General features: G+C 41.5%; 1 protein-coding gene across 6 annotated transcripts in view; it reads right to left on the bottom strand.

Moving 5' to 3' along the window:
* The window catches only part of si:dkey-237h12.3 (teneurin-3), a 188,748-nt gene that overhangs the window by 134,505 nt on the left and 36,129 nt on the right, over window positions 1-18,114 (bottom strand). Inside the window, exon 1 of one of the 6 annotated variants that reach the window (XM_054739286.2) lies at window positions 10,665-12,243. The exons of the other annotated variants lie outside the window; for them this stretch is intronic. The gene's annotated coding sequence lies outside the window, so the exon portion shown is untranslated. Of the gene's footprint in view, window positions 1-10,664; window positions 12,244-18,114 lie in introns of those variants that run through there. 6 annotated transcript variants of the gene reach the window in all.

The raw sequence follows: 18,114 nt of genomic DNA, 5'->3' as shown, positions 1-18,114 counted from the left end.
TCGATCTCTCTCCCTCATTTTTAAAAACAAATAATGCTGATTCCCCTTCTAGACGCTGGCGCTCAAATTATGCTGCACATTAGTGAATGTGCAGCACTGACTGTTTGTGAAAAACCCTCACCAGCACCAAAAAAAAGAAAAGAAAAATGTTAAGTGCTGAGTTTTTTGCAGGTATTCGACATTCTTGGCCACTTCTAGGTCGCGACTTCAAAGTTTTGCTTAGTATCTATTTGAAGGCAACATCAAAGCGTGGATAAGCCAGCGAATTCAGAAGGCATCAAGAGCTAACCTAAAAGGTACAGTATTACGAAGGGCACCTATAGGCTCTCTATGATGGATGATAAGAAGGAGAAAACACTGAGAGGGGAAGAAAAGGGTATGAGAATTAGGTGAAAGGAGGCGTATAGGGTGGGGGTGGGGATTTGGTGAAAGGTTCCATTAATTAGAGCGAATATTTGTCCTCTTCCTGCAAATGTCTTCATCTGGTGGCAGAAGAAAAAAACAGCTAAGTCTGGAGAGAATTATCTGCCTAAGTGGTCTTTTATTTAGGAATGAAAAGCTGCTCGTTGCCACTTTTCCCATCTACTGCCTCTGATTACAGTAGAAGTGAAGGCAGGGAAAAGAAAAGGCTACAGAGTTCTGACAAGTCTTATTGCATGCAGATGTCATGTAAAAGTGCAGTTATCCGGTTTCATCTCCCGAACGTCTGCCTGGGATCCGTTCTGAAGAGAAATGCACGAATCTATTGCCAGGATCTAAAAGGGATTGCCCTTGTTTAATGCATACCATTACTCATCTACTGTAACTTGAGGCTTTCTTACAAAATCAATGCAATGGACAATACAAATCAGCACAGCCATGTTGTAAACAACATTCTCACTATTTTGCAATGTACTTACCCTTATTGGCAACGCTCTTTAGAGAATAGGAAACAATATTAGAACACATTGTTTTCTGTATATTGTACCATACGTCTGTCAAGCTCACGAGCAAGCCCACGGTAAGTTTGGCCACATGGGGCAAGAAAAAGATTCAACATCATCAAAGAAAAGGAGAAATAACACAAATCTACCAGATAAAGATTAATTAGATGGATTCATATAGAAAGAAGCAAAAGAAAGCAGGTTAATAAGAGCAACCTTGAGTAAATCCAGCAGGGAAATATGAGAACATGAAAGGTCGAGTGATCTCAGGAATAAAGAGGAATCTGACTTTAAGGGTTTGTTTTGTTTTCTGTCTCATATGTTGATGCTAATATAGTTGAAAACTTTAACAAAAATAATTGCGTTTACCCTGCCTTCAGTGCAACAGTTTTCTCAAGAAACTTTTGTCTTTGCTTAGCCCCAGTGTTGTATATGTTTTCTGATGTTTTTGCACTGCTATTAGCTTCCTTTCGCATTTTCTCAGTCATAAACGTAAGGCGCAGTGTCCCGCTGTCTCGTTCCAGAGGATTATGCCACATAATTATTCTTTGTTAATTCCACAGTCTTTCTTTTGTTCCTTTACCTTCAAAACTTAAAGCATAAAAATAGAACAAAAAGAGATACGATTTCAGCTTTGGTCGTAAAAATGGTCACAGCAGTTAATAACGTGGCAAAATGATATATAAACAGAGGAGCAAGGTTCAACTCCAACATTAAAGTCATAAAGTCCCGGAGTGCTTTGAGCTTTTTACAGCATCCAGCATCCCAGGCGCTAGATGTCGAACAGCATCTGAGTTTGTCTGTCTGAAAATCCTAGAATCTCCTCACAGTGATGTCAAATGTTCAGCATCAGAAGTCACAATAACTGGTTATGAAATTAAGCATGAGGGAAATCTGAATATGGTGACAGTAATCTACACGGGCATTAGGGTTATTTACTTTCCTCTAAAATGCATCTAACTTTGCCACTCGCAGCAGCCTTGATTTATCAAGAGAGAAACTAATGACAGCAGCGAGACTAAGGGAGATTAGACGGTGGCTAAGCTCTGACCCTGGATGTGAAAACAGCGAGGTCTGGGGAGGCTATCATAAAGCGGCTAAATGGCTTATTTCACCTCAAGCTCTTAAAGCCGCCCACTGGCATCACCGTTTGGATAATGATGCCTGTAAATGTCTGCTGTACACAACTCAGAAACCAGGCCTCCAGTCTTTTTTTCATATTGACATTACATACAGTGAGGATGGTCATTATCTTATGAATTCTGCTCACTAGTACATGACGGCCTTATACGCAGCGATGTGCCTTTTAACAATTTATAAGCACAGAGAGCGGTGGTCAGAAATTCAACACCATATCTCAAACATGAATTATTCTGAACGTTAAAAAAAACAATTTTGTTTATTTCATGGAGTTGCCATCCAGGCAGATAAATAATAGTGAAGTTAACAATAAAAGTAAAAGAAATACTTCAAATACAACTGTCAAATCGTGAAACAGAGAACTGAAACCAAGAAAAGTACTGCAAAGATACAGAACCAGCAGTTCTTGTCCAAAGGTCTGTTAAAATATAAAAATCAAAAATGCAACCAGTTCACATGTCTGTTGAACAGTTTTGTTCATACTCTGGAAAGCTTTCACAAAACCTAAACTTTATGAGACATGCTGTCTGCGTATACAGCTAAACCATAATTATGAGCCAATGCTTGCATACATCGTCGGCGTCGTCTTCCTCCGCTTATCCGGGTCCGGGTCGTGGGGGCAGCATCCCAACTAGGGAGCTCCAGACCGTCCTCTCACCGGCCACCTCCACCAGCTCCTCTGGCAGGACCCCAAGGCGTTCCCGGACCAGATTGGAGATGTAACCTCTCCAACGTGTCCTGAGTCGACCCGGGGGCTTCCTGCCGGCAGAACATGCCCGAAACACCTCCCCAGGGAGGCGTCCACGAGGCATCCTGACCAGATGCCCAAACCACCTCAACTGACTCCTTTTGACCCCGAGATACTTAAACTCCTCCACTTGAGGTAGGATCTCTCTCCCGACCCGGAGTTGGCAAGCCACCCTTTTCCGGTTGAGAACCATGGTCTCAGATTTGGAGGTGCTGATCCTCATCCCAGCCGCTTCACACTCGGCCACGAACCTACCCAGCAAGAGCTGAAGGTCAGAGCTGGATGAAGCTAGGAGGACCACATCATCCGCAAAAAGCAGAGACGAGATTCTCCTGCCACCAAACTCGACACACTCCACACCACGGCTGCGTCTAGAAATTCTGTCCATAAAAGTGATGAACAGAACCGGTGACAAAGGGCAGCCCTGGCGGAGTCCAACCCTCACTGGGAACCGGTCCGACTTACTACCGGCTATGCGGACCAAACTCACGCTCCTCTGGTAAAGGGACTGAATGGCCCTTAACAGAAAGCCACCCACCCCATACCACTGGAGTGTCCCCCACAGGGTGCCCCTGGGGACACGGTCATAAGCCTTCTCCAAATCCACAAAACACATGTGGATTGGTTGGGCAAACTCCCATGCCCCCTCCATCACCCTTGCAAGGGTATAGAGCTGGTCCACAGTTCCACAGCAAGGACGAAAACCACATTGCTCCTCCTCAATCTGAGATTAAACTATCGATCAGACCCTCCTCTCCAGTACCTTGGAGTAGACCTTTCCAGGGAGGCTGAGGTGTGATCCCCCTATAGTTGGAGCACACCCTCAGGTCACCCTTCTTAAAGATGGGGACCACCACCCCGGTCAGACACTCCACAGGAACTGCTCCCGATGACCATGCAATGTTGCAGAGACGTGTCAACCACGACAGCCCTACAACATCCATAGCCTTGAGATACCCAGGACGGACCTCATCCGCCCCCGGGGCTCCGCCGCTGTGTAGTTGTTTGACTACCTCAGCAACTTCTGCCCCAGAGTTTGGACAGCTTGCATACTCTTATACATTATGTATGCCTGCATGAACGTTAAGTCTGTTGGACTCATAAAACACTTACAGTGGTATTTTAACACTAAGAAAAATGGAGGAGTTCACCAAAATTATTTATCTTTTTTACAATGATAACAGCATAGTAATTTATATTGTTTAGAGTTCAGTAATAACAAAAAAACTCCTAACTGCCCGTTGGTATATATGTGTGTGTGTGTGTGTGTGTGTGTGTGTGTGTATATACACATCCACAGTCTATATAGGAATGGGGGGGGGGGGGGGGGGTCTATCTCCAGTAGTCTCTTGGCAAACAGGTGGGGTGCACCTTGGACAGGTTGCAAGTCCATCACAGGGCTATGCAGAAACACACAGAACGAACAATCACACACACACACACTGGGGACAATTCAAACAGACCAGTCAACCTGACAGTAATGTTTTTGGACTGTGGGAGGAAGCCGGAGTACCCGGAGAAAACCCACGCATGCACAGGGAGAACATGCAAACTCCAGGTAGAAATACCCCCAGGCCCACATTTGAACCCAGATCCTTCTTCCCGCAAGGCAAAAAGATCTGGTCAGTTCATATGGAGTAACATATATATTTTCTGTTAATATATCTGTGATTTGTGAGCATTACACATTCTCATATTCCAGTTTTTGTGGAGAAAATAAAATTGTGCTCCTCTTATCCATTGTTCTTATCCATTGTTTGAAAATATGTCTGGTAATCTAAAGTAATAATTATATAATTCATGTTGAAAAATCATTAAAGTTATAATTTGGAGATTAAAAGAACAATGCATTTCATCATATTTTGAAAATACGTTAGTTTCTTGAAATAGAAATTGTCAGCCAGATAAGAATTATGGAGTCAGCAGAGTCAGCAGAAGGCAAGGCAGCTTTATTTGTGAAGCACATTTCTTACACAGAGGCGATTTAATGTGATTTCCACTAGTGAGAATAGCAAGAACAATAAAATCAATGTGACAACACAATTAAAATATGCAAAAAAAGTAGACCTAATTAAATACACAAATTAATTTCAGTTTAATTTAACTTAAATTCGAGACCATGGTCTCAAAAAAAACTTAAAAAGCAGAAAGGTAAAAAATAGAATGCCTTCTTCAAGTCAGGGATAAGGTTCTGCCCCAAGTGGAGGAGTTTAAGTATCTCGGGGTCTTGTTCACGAGTGAGGGAACGCTGGAGCGCGAGATCGGTGCTGTATCTGCAGTGACGCGGGCGTTGCACTGGTCTGCCGTGGTGAAGAGAGAGCTGAGTTGGAAGGCGAAGCTCTCGATTTACCAGTCGATCTCAATCCTACCCTCACCCATGGTCACGAGCTTTGGGTAGTGATCGAAAGAACGAGATCACAGATACAAGGGAACCTATGTTCACCTATGTTCGGGAGGGGCTCGGAGTAGAACTGCTGCTCCTCCACATCGAGAGGAGCCAGTTGAGGTGGCCCAGACACCTTGTGGAGAAAACTCTTTTCAGCCGCTTAACCATCTTGCTAGCAAACACGTTAGTGATGTGTCGATCGCTCTATGAAGTGAACGGCGGGAGCTGCCTCGTCATTGGTCGAGTTTGGACCGAGCCAAGTCGAGGGGGAGGTTTCAACTACCATGGTGGAGGTTAAAAGTAGAGGGTATTTGTAACCTCCCCCTCGCCAGATGGTATGTTCTAAAGTTCCCCTTGGGTGGCAAATACGAAAATTGACAGTCAGACTCTGCCTGTCAGAGTCAGAATGCATGGGAAACAAACGCTTGATCACAGTGAGAGTAACGTTTTAGGTAGCAAGAGGGTTAAGGTTAGGATGAGGGAGAGGGGAAGGTTATAAATAGTGAAACGTTAAGGTTTAGGTGCGGTTAAACGAGCTGGTTCGGTGCCGCATCAGCGGATATCTAATCACGTCAGTTTTACGCTGCATTGGGATGTGCAGTTACAAAAGGGAAAAACCCCTTTTCCCACATAAGTAACGAAAAAGGGCACTATGGCGTCTGGGGTCTGACGTGGAGGGTGGCTGACCAAGCGTTTGTTTCCGACGCTTAGGTTGTGAGAATGTTTTGCTGAGAGAGACCGGGTTCCCAGACCACTTCAGTGAGAGGAAATCTTACCGCATCGCTGTGGTTCTGCACTGCGCCGCGAACCCCTCTACAGATCTTCCGCTCACTGTCCACCGTGTGCGCTGCGAGCTGCGCTGAGCACAGTGTCCATAAAGCTCTGATGCACTGATGGGAATCTTTTCTGGATTGATTTATACCTCTGCGATGTGTGTAACGATTAAAATGTCAGCTCATCTGTGTGCGCACCAGTGTGCGTCGGGGTAATTCTTTCAAAACAACCAACATCCTTGAGTGTATCCGTCAAAATAAACATTCAAATGGAAATAGGGGTGATGTGGGTGTGTTTGGAGGACTTGGTCAGAAGCTGAGCACAGGCATTCTGAAACACCTGTAGATGGTTCATGGAGGTTTTGCTCAGACACGTGAAAAGCGAGTTGCAGTAGTCTAAGCGTGAGGAGATGAAGGTGTGGAGAACTGTCTCAAGTTCAGAGTGGGACAGAATGGGACTCAGCTTAGCAACGTTCCTAAGATGGGAGAGGGATGGAAGATCCGCTGCTCCTCCACATTGAGAGGAGCCAGTTGAGGTGGCTAGGACATCTAATTAGGATGCCTCCTGGAAGCATCCCTGGTGAGGTTTGTCAGGTAGGTCCAACCGCGAGGAGAGCTAAAAGACATGCTGGAGGGACTATGCTTCTCAGCTGGCCAAGGAACTCCTTGGGATCCCCCCGGTAGAGCTGGCCCGAGTGGTTGGGGAGAGGGAAGTCTCTTGACTTATGATGTTTCCCCCAACAACCCGACTACGGAAAAGCGGAAGAAAATGGATGAATGGGGGGATGATTTCATTTTAGATTTAAGAATCAGATAAAAGATAAAGTTAAAGGGTGAGCAGTTACAGTGCATAAGGTGCAGCCTAAGAACATTCATTCAAAAGCTGTTGAATGCTTGAAAGTTTTCTGATTTGATTTAAAAGTGTCTAGAGTTGGGGCACATTTGAGGTCATGAGGAAGCTGATTCCATCTGTGAGCAGCATAGTATCTAAAAGCAGCTTCACCCTGTTTGGTTCTGACCCGGTGTTCTACCAGCTGACTGTTTCCTAAGGATCTCAGAGCCCTGCTGGGCATATATACAGGAAGGAGATCCGACATGTATTCTGGCCCCATGCCATTGAGTGATTTATAAACTAGTAGAAGTACTTTGAAATGGATTTAGTAGTTTACTGGTAACCAGTGTAGAGGCTTAAGAACAGGAATGATGTGCTCGGTTCTCTTGGTTCTTGTTAACTTATTCGCTGCCAGCCATTTCCTGATCAGAAAAGCCCTTCGCTGCCAGCGTTTTTCACCATTTTTACTGTTTTTCAAGAGTCAAAGAACCTTGCGTGCTAGGATGATGTCAACACCAAAACTACCAAAACAAAGAGGAGACTCACCTCTTACATCAGGAAGAATCCACACGTTTCAAGCTTTATCCGTTCTTTCATAATCTGTTGTTGAATTGTGAAGCTTTTCCGGTTTGCCCCTCACTTTTTTTACAGCAGCGGCTCAAAACGATCTCCTAACACATGGATTTTCTGCTTCCTGATCACGTGACGTGTGACGTACGTGGATGAAGATCAGCTTTAGAGCTGGGATTTTTGATTTTATTACTTTTAATATGTGTTTGTTTTTAGCCTGCCTGTAGATGACCCAGATCTTAGACAATCTACAGAAATAAATCTATAGCCTTTTCATCCTAGTTGACATGTACGTTTTTAACCCAGTCTCAGTTAATGAATGACGTGTGTTACACTCTACTTCAGTAGGTGGCAAAATGCACCTTTTCAAATCAGCTAATAGCTACAGTCATCGAAACACAAATAGTAAACAGGATACTTACTACGGCTGAAGGAATGGACAACGACGCTGCAGCACAGCTTGTTTGGTGCCTATTGTACAGTTTGATGCTGTGACACGTGTTACGTTGTGTCGATGGAGGACCACTTCCACTGCTTTGTCATGTCTGGTATCAACTCGACTGAGCCGTTTACATGAAGATTAAGTTGGTTTCTTACCACATTATCTGACCGATTCAGCATGATTAGGACCAGTTTGCGATCAGCAAGACCAACGTGTTTACATGCATTGAGAAATAAACGACGATAACCTATTTAAGGCATTAGTTTGGTTTTCTGATGCGCATGCAAACACACCGATAGGCTGTTAATTTTACTGACTTAATACTGCAGGGTAGCATTTATGTAGTGTTTTAAATGTTTTAGTTATATTATCAAGGCCATCGTGTTTCTGTGTTTCTCTAGCCTAAAATACCTGGCAGGGGGGCAGCCAATGGAAATCAGCCTTTGGCTGAAATTGGGTGTATTTACATTATCACTGCAAAAATGTTCATTATTGCACACTGTCCCTCTTAGGCAAATAAAAAAAAATGGGGGGGGGGGGGGGGGTGAAATATTTAAAATACTTTCAAATTGTAACATTTTAATTTGGAATAATTATGTAGTTTTGGACAGAATGGAAATTTTGGGATGTGGTGTTTTTATGACCACCAACATTTGCTGGAGTTTTTCTTGAAAACAAGAAATTACCATCCCCCAGATCACCTCACACCTCTAAGCTTTACAAAAACATATTTTATATCACTTTAGAGTTAGATGTAAGGATGATTTATAGGCAAAAAGGTAATGGCTGCCTCGTCTCCAGAGAAATCAGGTAAAAGCACTTTTCAGAAATTCAATTTATAATGTAATCGTGTATCTGCTAGTCTAATCAAAAGGCATATTTTTAGAGGGGGCGGCATGCATCCTATGTGTGTTCTTCTGCTTTCATATCCAATTGAGTGTTATTTATAGGGTATACAGTGTTAGCAACATATATTTTGTCTTTTTTTCTATTGAATAAATTACTGAATTTAAAATAACAGTCTCAAATGTATGTTAAAAGGACATTTTATTCTGTAAGCTAAAGCTGAATGTAGTGTATTTTAGTGTTTTGCTTTTGCTGCTGGTGTGATTCTTCAGCAGATTTCAACTAAGCCAAACATAAAGTCAGAGGTCCACAAGGAGACTGAACTCTGCCAGACAACACACTCTTCATTCCAATAAATTAAACAACAGTTCATCCCGTCATTACATAAATTATAGAGCGCTTTATCCAGAAACAGAACTATAATGCATAAAAGACTTTATTGCAACAGCGCTTACTCGCCCTGAATGTGTATTTGCAGGCAAGACCAAGAGCAGAATAAGACAGGCTCGGTGAAACATTTAGCTCAGAAATTTTAAATTAAAAAAGAAAAGAAATACTCAGACCTCAATATTCATGCACCTGTCATGCCCTGAGAAAAAGCCATGAACCAAAACTATCTAGTATTGATAGTCCACAAGCCAATGGTGATTTATGATGCCAGAGTTATCATTGATATTCTGATTGCACATGTGCCAAATGTTGCCATGAAATCTTTACTTCGCCCCTTGTGTATAAGCAACGCAACACGCCTCGCTCTCCTGGAACAGAAAGCTACTTTTTCAATGTAATTAATAATGACATATATGAAGATGGCTGCATCTCAATATGCCCACTTTCTCAAGTCGATGCCCACCCATTTATCTGCTCCAACGCACAATAATACAGCACTTAAACTGAGCCAAACCTGTAATATACTAACGATTTAAAAAGAGACAACAATGCTGCTTTATCTGTGAAGTTTTGGATGTTAAAACACACTAGAAATACCAAAAACACCATAACTCACCTCATATCTGGAGAATAAGTCCCAGTGATACCTCTTAAGATGCATTGCCTGCTCACTGCATTTCCGTGCCAGTATTTACAGGTCGCCGGTGAATGTAAGTGGGACTGCAACTGCATGACCCTTTGGAGCACTCAGATTTATTCCTTTGTTGATGCATCTGCTCTGCTTACGTTGGCCACCACTCACTACACCCCAATTACTCTTTGTCTTTGTGGCTATTGGTCTGCTAAGCACTTCAATTCATCTCTGTCTCGCAGGCCATGACGTCAACTAGGACTGATTAATCAAAGACAAGTCAGCATCAGAAAGCCAACACCTAAGGTGGCCCCTTTGCATGCATTACCTGTAATACTTCTTGAATGTCATTTAAGAAAAGATGTGAGTGGAATTCTAACTAAGACCAGTAGTTTCATTTGAAGCATAAGCAGAAAGAAATGAAAGTGGTTCCAAATACTTACAGCTATTTAATAAAATACTGTTTATAGTGCAATAATCAAATGTCTTTTCACTTGTGCTCCTGTGGAAAAGTTGGGATAATTGTTTGTTGTAATATGTTAGCCCTGTTCAAATCTAAAAGCTGCATCCCCTCATAACATCATGTTCATATTTCTGTCTGCCAATGTAGATTCAGAGCCACGTGCAAGGCACTGTATTATTGCCTTGCACGTGTCAGGCTGCAGTACCGTTTTCAACACGCCACCCCCTCATAAGAGGATACACAGGAGTATTGAGAGGAATACAATAGACAGTAGATTTGTGCAGTAACAATGAGGCCCAGGCTAAGAGAGGAGCTGCTGGTACACAGCTTGGTGATGCATTAAACATCATTTCTCTACATCCAAGTTGTTGACAGACGCAATTCGTGTTCAACTCCAGACTGACAGATGTCCCCAACAACATTGGCTTGGAGGTAAGATACAGTTAACACCAAACCTCATTTAGATGCATTATTTTAGCGTGTGTTATAGCAAGGATTTGAAAGAACTTGGTTATGTTACCTTTGATAATGTCTGCAGCTGTTCCCTTCTGAAGCTTTACTGCATTGAGGTCCACTTCTCAGGCTGCGTTGCTTCTTTGTATTGGCTTTGCAAATGCTCTGGGTCTCCTCCTCTTCCCACTGCTGCTGCACGAGCTGCACGCTGCACGAGAACCCTACTTCTCTGACACATGGATGGCACTCAAGCGATGTCAGAAGGGTTAAAACCTAGTGGACCGGAAAGTCACACCAGCCTCGTTCTAGTTGCCAGCCACCGCTGCCGCACTCTCCCTCAGCTCTACACCACCTCCTCCTTCTCTTTCTTCTTCCCCCTTTTTCTTTAAAAAAAAAAACTCAACCTATCTCACAGCCTTCTCCCCCCCTCCTTATGTGAGATTGCAGACAAGAGCGCTGGACGATTTGCACCACTCTATCATGGATCGTGTTACGCTGTCTGGCTGTAGCGGCGGTCACAGATGATAGGCTGAGGAGGTTTGCGTGTGTGTTTACCTCTCGGAAAAAAAAAGAAGTGGCGGCAGTGGAGAGGAGAACAGAAAGGGAGGGAGAGGTGGGATGCCTCTTGTCCAACACAAAAATGTGTAGAAGCATCCAAAAAATATACATTATGCGGCTAAGTGGAGGGATTTGACATGAAGCGTAGGAGTACACTCAGGAGGGAGTACCACAAAGCTACATGCAGACCTCAAAGTGACACTTTTAAATGCTCCTCTTCACTTTGACACCATTTAATCATCCTTGTTTTGCAGACATGTGTAGCATAACGTCTTTGTCTGCCTTATTTCTGTGATGTTTATGATCTCTAAGGCATAAGACAATGTACAAAGGTGTAAAAGCAAAACTGCTGCCAACTTATGCAGCAGCCACATCCATCAAAATCGTTACAACCCTGCGACATTTTAATCAAAGAGTTTGTAAGACACAAAAATTAAATCACCAAAAACGATTCAACACCGCGACCGTCTCCATGTCAACAAAACGTGAACAACTGCACCTGATTGATTTTAGTTTTGACCCATTGTTGTTTTCCTTTGATAGATTCAAAAAGAAGTTTTATAATTTGACTGAAAGAACTCAGACAAACAAACATCTTCAAGTTAAATAAAAAAATACTTTCGCAAAGTAAACTTCATTATTTTCCTCTGGAAAAAAAAAAAGATTTGACTTTTGTGATCCTTTGTGTGATTTGTTGTTGAGCATCATCTGGCAAACTGCCACAACTATTCAATATTAGGTGAGCTGGCAGCTTGTCAAAACTATCTGGGCTCTTGTTAAGAAGTACAGGAAATAATAGAAATAAAAACTGCAGCTTTAGTTAATTGTTAGGGTTTGGTTAAGTGGGATCAGTGCTAAATGCCCTTAATTCTCTAAAAGTGGAAAAAGGAATTGAAAAATGAAGATGCAATAAAATAACACACTAGCAGTCAAACCAGGAGCAAAAGAAAACAAATCCTGAATAAATTAGGATGATGGAAAACCTGGTGACAGACTGAAATCTTTCAGTTTTACTTCCAATAAACACAGTCACCGTTTATTGGCAATCTAGGTTTTCCACCTCTTCATTTTATAGAATGATTATTGTTTTCCAATTTTATTTCAGCCAGGAGGATAGGCAAGTATTTAGTATTTAGAAACAAAATTCCCCATAATATTAATTAAGACATTAGGCAACAATACATAAACTAATGCATGACATATTTTCAGATGTGTTTATATATATATATATATATTAATATCTATATAGCCATATATATACATATGTATATATATGTCTATATAGATATTTATATATATATATATATATATATATATATATATATATATATATATATATATATATATATATGTATATGTATATGTATATATATATACACACACACACACACACACACACACACACACACACACACACACGTATATGACATCTGTGTTCACTTGCACCTGAACAGTGTTCCTCTTGTTGCTCTGGAACGTCATGTCCAAAATATATCTCCCATAGTCCTAAGTCCAAGCAGTGATGTGATCTCTGCTATTTTTAATTAAACGTAAAACCTAGTGTTTTCAAAATATATCCTACTTGTGATCAGGTATTGAAAACATGAAACTGTAACAGATTAGAACACAAATCATGATAAACAATCTAGTGCCGGGTGTGTCTTGACACTTTTATTTGGACAAGCTGCACGGCAGCGTACCAAGACTATTTAACAATCAACAGGTTTTATTTCTAAATCAATATTAACATTTGTGCAGCTTTAAATGGTATGCACTGATTTACAGCCAAAGTGTTGACTTGACTTCATCTGATCTTTATTTATGTAATTATTCTAATAAATACTGGGAAACATTATAATAAAATTTTTGTGTATTTTGTCCTTCTTTATTCAGCCATGGGTAAAAAGTACAGCGGTCGATGGTGCTGATTATTGGAATGGTATGTTTTTGTTTAAAAGGCGGTGAGACCATTTGTCAATACATCACATGACCCTAGAACGCAGGTCAGAATTGTCTTTTTTCACAATTTCAAAAATAACATCTTTTAAACTGTCCGTCACCCGGATCCACTGTGTTGATTGTTGATCTATAGAATAAGGACAAAGCAGTAACAATACCACCCATTGATTTGTGGACTAAACATTTGTCTGCCAAATAAAATCCAAGTCTGGATGCTTTTCAGCATGATGGTCAAGTCTTAAAAAGACAAGATGCACAATTCCTTTACTTGAAATCTGTCAGTGAAACATCCATCTGATGACGTTGTAAATGCTGAAGAATAAAGTGACGAGTTTGTGGGGGAAATGTTTGCTCAAGTGAGAAAACTAAAGGACGAAGAAAGCTTTTGTGTCTAGACTGACTTTGATTTGGAGCTGCATGCATGAACATAAAATAAAGCATATTCTGGAGGTTCCTCTACATTTTATTTTTCCTGTCCGAGGTATTTTATTCTCACGGCTCTGCACAATGGAAACCTTATTGAGTGCCCTCTGTTAATGATTTTTAAAACTGTGCAGAGGCCTTCATCTGAAGGTCTCAAAATGAGTCATAAACCAGAATGATTCTCACTTACACGAACAAAGACAAGTAAAAACAAAAATAATTCCAACTGTGACAGAAAAACCCTCCATCTTCTTAAAAAATAGATTAAGACAGGAATGAAAGCGACCCATTTTCCTCAGCATAACAAGTCGTTCAAAGCAGCTGAAAATCCACACTTTACTTTCAAAAGTTTAGAAAAAAACTAACTGGTGACTTATAGTTTGCGCACATATAAAACTCTATACCTTAGATTCTATCTATTTTCTGTCATGCAGCAAGAAAAGCTCTTTCATTAGACCCAATGTTTTTCACCAATGTGGTTTCAAGGCGGCATTGTAATGGCCTTCATCGTGAAGGGTATTTTTTAAAAGGCTCCACCAGAGATGATGCTGCTTTCAAAATGATCAATGTGACAAGAAGTTCATGTTTAACGTCTGCAGGAGTGGCCATGTAATTACAGTGCATTTGGATCAATAATTGGTTGAACACATAGGTTAGTTGGGTTTGCAGATATGCTAGCGGGGGATGTCTTGTTATCTCAAGTGAAACATAAAGCAAATGCCCTCTGAGACCAGCGGTAATTTGTAAAACTAAAAAGACATCCATTGCAAATATGGTGTTAATTAATGTACATTATATGATGCCCCATACGAAGGAAGTGATGATGTGATTATCTATAACATGACATAGTATATAAAAAAAACAGGGAGGAGATTGCGCTTGTTTTTTTCTCCCTACTGTGGTCATGTGTACGGGACTTTGTATTTTTTTATCTGTAAATTGGGATTTAAATCTATATGAAACATCTCTGCCCAGCTAATAAGCGTGTAAAACAGCAGGAGGCAGTGTCTGCAGACTTCTATGGAGGCTGTAACACAATAAATGGGTTAAAAGTGAAGCTAGTGCCTCTGAAAATTAATCTGTGAAGGTCTACATTTAAATGTGGGCAACTTCAATGTAGCTGCCTTCAAACAGAACTATGTTATATTAAAAACGTTAAAAGAACAAATATGGCTCGTAGTCTATGACAAAAAATGACCGATAACTTTCAACCATGTTTCAGTCTAATGCCACATCAAACGTGCCTTTTAAAAATGAGGATGTTTGTGTATAAATAGATTTATTTGTTGGGTAATCAGTACAGTCTTCTTCTCACTGCAGCCACTCTCTAGATTCATCTTGTGTGGAAGTAATAACTGCTGCTACAGAGATGTTTATCATTGAGGATAGACAATTTTCTTCTTGGTCCTACAACGTTAAAAGCTTTAGCAAACGGTCAAAGAGCCGGCATGCAGCTCTAGTAGGAATGCCTTTGGTCAGTCTGACCCCTGAGGATATCTGTAGCATGTGCATAATGGTAAAGAATGGTTGGATCTAGGGATTTCCATACAGTGAAATTTGTTCTATGATAAGGAATCAAAATATAAAAGTAGCGTATTGATTTTTAGAAAGAATTCACATGCAAAAGGTATCTGTATTTATTTTTGTGTGATTGTCCGACTGCTAGTTGGCAGCAGTTTTTAGCCTCTTAACCCTGATGGAACAACAAGAGTGTTTTTGTTTCCTTTGGTGAATTGTAGACCCTTCTATTATGGTTAGTCCGTGTTAAGCATGTAACAAATTGGACTGTTTATTGTGAGTTTTCCTTTAATTAAATTCAGTTTGGTTTTACCTTCCCAACATATCGTACCGTCTCCCTTACATTGTGGTATCGTATTGCCAGATTCTAACAATACGCACCTTTATTTAAACCCTTTTAAAATAACGATGAATACCTTTTGGCAACAAATGGTTCGAACCAAAGTGAAACCACAAAATTGAGATTCTCACTCATCCATGAATCCTGAAATTGTTAGACCCATAATAACTACCTATCACATTCACATAATGTGCATATCTGGAAAAACAAGTGTTGACTTTCCTCAGTTCATCCACAGATTAAACTACTTCTTGTGATTGGACTTTAATAAGTCATGTCATGCAGCAGTGCATCACATCTTATAGAAAGATCAATTGAGCATTTCATTTTGATAAATTATGGCCCGGACACGGCAGTGTGTAATAATCTCCTTTTGTTAATGGCCAACAACTAAAACAGCAATGGACTGATAAGACTCCTTTGAAGGTGGACATCAAAAGCGATGCCTCTGGGGTTGAGAACAAGGGGGAGCTTCTTTGACATTTTTCTGTTGCGGCCACACGTTGACTCAAAGAGCTCGGTCACGCTCGTAGGCTCAAGTTGGAGAAAGCGTTTGGAGTTTGGGCTGCCGTACTTGTAATCGAGGACTGCCCCAGTTCTGTTATGTCTGAGTGAAATTCAGAAGGAGTGATCCAAATTATTATATCATCTTATATCCTGAAGATAAAGTATTGAGACTGAGTGTAGGACAGGCTATTTTAAGATGGAGGCGCTTTTACATTAGTCACTTTAGAACACCCTGGAGATAATGTCAATTCCAATTCCTCTGGGGATAACCAACAGCCTCTTTACAATCCCAGAGGATACGCTGTAGTGAGGTGGTGGACTAAAACTAGGCACAGTCAAGTGGGAAAGTTAATACCTTACTCACAGCAACCTATTGCAGGATAAATGCTCATTAATCATGTTTTAACATTGCCTTTTCCATGATAATTTACAGTGGAACCCAAATAGAACACGTATTTGTGCATGTTTTTTTTTATATTACCCATTGTTTACAACATGGCACAATGGGAATGTGTTGTGCAGGATAAATGTATGCAGAGAGCTTGCTGTGGAAAACAGTAACTGGGGTAAATGTAGGAATGCTGAATTTGGGTTTAGTTAATGTCAACCTTTTGAAAAATATGTGTTTGATAGTCGCATGTTTGCCTTCAACGGCTCTCCATCAAAGCAAGTTCACCCCACAAACCCGGTATTAAAGCGCCTTCAGTCAAGTAGCACATTTTCATTACATAGCAGCATGTGCAAACAAAGAGGGCAGGAGAAAGGGAAGGAAAGAAATGCTGTCCGCACTGGCAAAGATGCTGCAGTAAGTTTTACCGGAGTAAACAATATGGGAAACAGAACTGGATTTTCTTCACATAATACGCTTAAATCTGAGGCTAAAAGGGAAAAGAACTCTTATTTCTACTAAAGAGCTGTTACTAAATGGCAGCTATTCAGTCCAGTTTCAGTTTTGACAAGCCAAAGCTGTCTGAGGTACTGAGTTACTGGGGAGTGGGATGTGGGCGGGGGTGGAAGGTGTCTTTGCAGCTTATGCACCATGGTTTAAGTCCAGCTGGCCTTTAGAATATGGATTACGTGGTGCTGTGGCTGGTCTCTCACTCCATAGGGGGCTGGACTGGGTGCCCAGCTTCATCAGGCTCCCCACCGAGACCCCTGGGTGAGAGGACGCTGAGAACCTTCTCTGTTCTCAAGGCTGAATCATTGTGGACGTGGCAAACGCTTCCCACACCAGCGCCATACGTCACTGTGTGAAAGAAAACTAGCATGAAGAGAAAAAAATGGAAAAAGACAGTGAAAAGGGGGATGGTGAGTGGGCTGGCAGGGGGATTGGGTTGAGGGACATTGAAGAAGAAGCAGAGGCAACAACTGAGTGTGGCAGAACTCAGACACTGCATTACTGCCAGTCACAATGCCTGCTCTGTCGCAGCAAAAGAAAAGAAAACGAAAATAGGAAAAGAACCTTGGGAGTGTCACTGTGCAGTAGATTTACCTTTAAAAAAAGAGTCAGGGACAATAATAGGTATCCAAATGACAGCTCTGTGCCGCTGCACCCCCAACTAAAGTTAACCAGAGGGGCTAATGTCGAGTGCCAACAGCAGACACAAAAGGTCTGAACCGTGGGGTGCTAAGGCTGCTAGCACAGCATGGCTAAATGGGGCAGGTGATTTCCCATCTCCTGCACTGCCCTCGAGGCACAGCCAATCACTGCTGGGGAAAACTGCCGCACCAGCCTGCCAGCTAGGAAGCCAGTGAGTGGAAAAAGGCAAGAGAGGGAGCTGGAGTCTATCTGGGGCCATGCATTATTCACATGCATCGCTACGGCACTAAGACCTCCACAAAGGAAAGGCCTCAGGTTCCATCAGTGCCGACTTGTTTCCAATCTATTATTGATGGCAACACTACACCCTATACTTTTCCCTGATTTACTGGATTCTATCATTGTTTCTATAATAAAGGCTATTTCCAGTAAAGTCTGAACAAATGAGCAGAATATATCCAAGCTTGGAGCCAGTGGGTGCTGCGGCTTATTGGAATCCCTTAGAAATGGCTTTAATTACACAAATATATGCACAGGATTATTCCATTACTAAAATGAAAGAATTTTTTTGGTAAAGTAATGGGGTCTCTGCTCACCCTTGTACAAGGGGCAAAACCTGAAACCTCTCGAAGAATCATTCGTCATGTCAAACGCGGCTCTCTATGCAGAATT

This window comes from Nothobranchius furzeri, chromosome 1 (assembly GCF_043380555.1).
Source record: "Nothobranchius furzeri strain GRZ-AD chromosome 1, NfurGRZ-RIMD1, whole genome shotgun sequence".
Lineage (NCBI taxonomy): Eukaryota > Metazoa > Chordata > Actinopteri > Cyprinodontiformes > Nothobranchiidae > Nothobranchius > Nothobranchius furzeri.
The sequence above is the reverse complement of the archived record's forward strand: the minus strand, read 5'-3'. Positions and strand labels throughout refer to the sequence as shown.